Below are 3,595 nucleotides of genomic sequence, written 5' to 3' on the forward strand. Positions count from 1 at the left end.
ACATTGTCCCGGGAAGCAAGCCACATTCCCAAGTCTCAGCTTGCAATGTGATAAAGGTGATGTCCTGGTTTCTATACTACTTAGCCTTTGCTTGATTTCCCAACAAGATCAAAACTTGAACAAATAGGCAGACACTCCAGGCTTTTCCTCTCCACTCACTGAAAAAGTAAATAAATAAAAGATTGGTGAGTCCCACCAAATTGAACTCTGGAATATTCTTGAGTCCACCCTTTCCCATTTCCACCTGAACTGTGAATACCTGGTCTGGGATTCTTGTCCCTCACTAGATTTATCAAGATATCCTTCCAGCATCCCTGCCTCTGTCAGTTCTTTATCCCTTCTCAAGCTCCCTATACAGCTCTAAGTTGAAGACTTTCTCCCTGTGGTAGCTCATAATAAAATCTGGAGTCATTTGTGGCATGTTGGAAATCTCATGGCAAGGATAGAGTTCTGTGTTTAAAATATTCCTGTGACATCATTGACTAGCAACTCTACTGCCTGGATCTAGGACAATGCCCAGCATGTATTAGGCACTCAGCAAAACTTTCTTAAGTATGTTGTATCATTGGAAAGAATACTGAGTTCATAGTAAAAAGTGGTGAGGTCAATGTCAGGTTTGTCAGTTGCTGTCTTAATCTCAGAAAAGTGATTTTTCTTCTGAGACCCTGTGTCCCATCTGCAGACTAGGATTGTATTGTAACGTGCTTATCATGAATGCATAGGTTCAGAAATTACTACCTGAGCTTGAACATCAAAACTCAGGTTCCCCAAGGACTTCATTTTAAAATACCATTTTTAATTTGAATCATGGGAGAAGCATTAAGAGAATTGATTTTTGTATGAAGATTGCCTCTAAATGGCTGCAGCTTTGTTCTCAGTCAGGAGTTTGTGATGATGCATCTCAACTCCTATTTGTGTACTTGATTTGGTGCTGCTCTGTGTACTGGCTGCATAAATTTGATTTTTATGGAATTTTTTAATGTTTGCAAACAGTATTCTTTAACCTGAACTGTCTCTCGACTTAAATGCCAACGATTAAATACACAAACTAGCCACTCAATCTCCCCCCACCCAATACAGCCAATTCTTGGTTTTGTGTAAACTCTAAAAACAGTTAAAGAAAAGCCGAAGGAACAAAGAGAAGCTGATCTGGGAGTAGGGTGGCCTTAAAGAACATTCCCCATATAGCACCTGACCCCTCTCACTTTTTTTTTTTTGGTTCATTCAAAAATTTATTGAGCAGCTAAGGATACAAAGGTATTAAAACATGGTCAGAGATGAGGCATATGCACAAGTGTAGAAAGCAGTAAAGTTCTCTGCATCACAAGAGTGAAAGAAAAATGCTTTAGGAAAATAAGAGATTGCTTCCAGCGTGCAAGGGGGGAATGGATGGCCAATCAGGAAAGGGGATTGAGATTAAAATAGAAGACTTCAGTCTGGATTGTTGATGGTACTCAGTATGGACTATATTTGTTTCTCCTTTTCCTCTTTCCCCATCTTTGGGCTTAATTTACCAGTAGTGCCCAGGACTGTTCAATGCGCTTTTTCTATACTTGCTTGCATTTTTGCCTTAATGTCTTCTACAGAACTAGGTCCTTTTGGTGTTTTAGGAGTCTTTTCCTGTTTTTTGAAAGACTCTTGACCCTTTGATCTTGGTGTTGATGGTTTTAAGTCTTTTCCATTTTGGTTTGATTTTTGTGCATTTTTGGCTGGGGTATCTCGTACAGATTTCTTCACTGGAACTTTTTCTTCAGCTTCCTCATCATCAAAATCATCATCATCATCTTCATCATCCTCATCATCTTCGTCGTCATCCTCATCATCCTCATCAAGTTTTACTTTTTTCTGCGGAACCTTGTTACCACCTCCAGGAGCAGATCGTTTTCCAGACATACTTAAAAGTTTTACATCCTCCTCATCTTCATCTTCTGACTCTGCATCTTCCTCTACAGCTATTAGGTGCTGTCCACTGATGTGCACAGGCCCTGAACCACACTTCAACCTTAAGACCACAGGTGGTGTAATTTCAAAGCCCCCAAGAGAAACTGTTGGTTGTACAGACATTTTCAAAGTTGCCAGTGTTACTTTAATTGGACTGCCTTCATAGTTCATTGCTTCTGCCTCTACGATGTGCAATTCATCTTTTGCCCCTGCCCCTAAACTAACCGTTCTTAGTGATAACTGGTGCTCATTCTCATCATTATCCACCTTAAAGTGATAATCCTTGTCAGCTTTTAGTTCACAACCGAAAAGGTAGTTCTGAGGCCTGAGAGGGCTCATGTCCATGTCCATCGAGTCTTCCATGAGGTGGAGGCGCGCACTTCGGTGTGAGAGAAGTCGGACGGAGGGAACTGCCCACTGCTCCGCAGAACAGACACGCAGGACGGAATCACGCCAGCCCTCTCACTTTTTATGTGACAGGAGACAGTTTCATGTGATCCGAGATAACTTCATATTCCCCATGTAGCAAAGGATAACCTTGAACTTCAGATCTGAATGCATTCACCACCCAGGTACTGGGTTACACACATACACCAACAGGGCCAATATTTTAGGTAGTGCAGATCAAATCCTGGTCCTCATGCATGCTAAGCAGGCATTGTACCAAGTGAGCTACATCCCCTGTCCTAACCCCTTCATCTAACCAACGGAAACCTGAAATTCAGAGAGAGAAAAGAACTTCACTCAAGATTACACAGCTAAGAAGAGAGGCACAGCTTGCATAAATCTTGAGACTTCCCCCTTCATGCTTGTCTGTAACATCCACATGTTTCCCTGGAGACATGGATCAGTGCTTGGCATGTCTCTTTAGACTAAAGCTGACCTATTAGGCTAGGCTGTCTGGACAGTAAACCTTCATTTGGGATTCACCAAAATTAAAAGTATGTGTAAGCACATCTGGCCTTTTTACATGAGTTCTGGGGATCCAATGCAGTTCCTCAAACTAACAAGGCAAGCACTTGACCAAATGAGCCCTGCCCTCAGCCCTTTAATAGTTAATCTCTTTAAGTATAATCTTCTAAGTTGATAGATCCAAGTCCAGGTCCTTGGGCAAGTGGCTTCATATTTCAGAGCCTCAAATTCTCCATCTACAGGGGTGATTGTGAGAATTTTAAAATTACATCTTTTGGTTACCAGTTCAGAATAAGGACTTGATAAACATCAGCCATGCCTTACAGTTGAGTCTCTTATTTATAAAGTTAGGAAAAGAAAGTGTCTTATAATTGTAAAGAATACATCGTAAAGCAGGTAAATAGTGACTGAAGACAACTGTTCCATACATATGTGATGCTAGAATGGACCACAGCTCTGATAACTGCCAGCAAAAACTCTCCAACCCTATTCTTGCATTAAAATATTTAATTCCATTTATTGGTCAACTTTTCCTATGAGAATACATCTTTAATTTAATCATGTAAATCAATGGGGAAAATCTAATTCACTTTTAGAGAAATTTGCTTCAAGGCAGGCCTTTGGGGAATGAACCTGTTCCTTAAAGCACACCGTTAGCAAGTGATATGTGTCTTTATCACAGCTACAAAGGGATATAAATTAATCTCTAGCCCATTTTGCAAAATAAGGAGTTGATTGAATA

At 40.6% G+C, this 3,595-nt stretch overlaps 1 pseudogene; it reads right to left on the minus strand.

Moving 5' to 3' along the window:
• Nucleotides 1-1,205: 1,205 nt before the first annotated feature.
• Nucleotides 1,206-2,392, minus strand: LOC102915142 (nucleophosmin pseudogene; annotated as a pseudogene).
• Nucleotides 2,393-3,595: the final 1,203 nt, after the last annotated feature.

Source organism: Peromyscus maniculatus, chromosome 2 (genome assembly GCF_049852395.1).
Source record: "Peromyscus maniculatus bairdii isolate BWxNUB_F1_BW_parent chromosome 2, HU_Pman_BW_mat_3.1, whole genome shotgun sequence".
Lineage (NCBI taxonomy): Eukaryota > Metazoa > Chordata > Mammalia > Rodentia > Cricetidae > Peromyscus > Peromyscus maniculatus.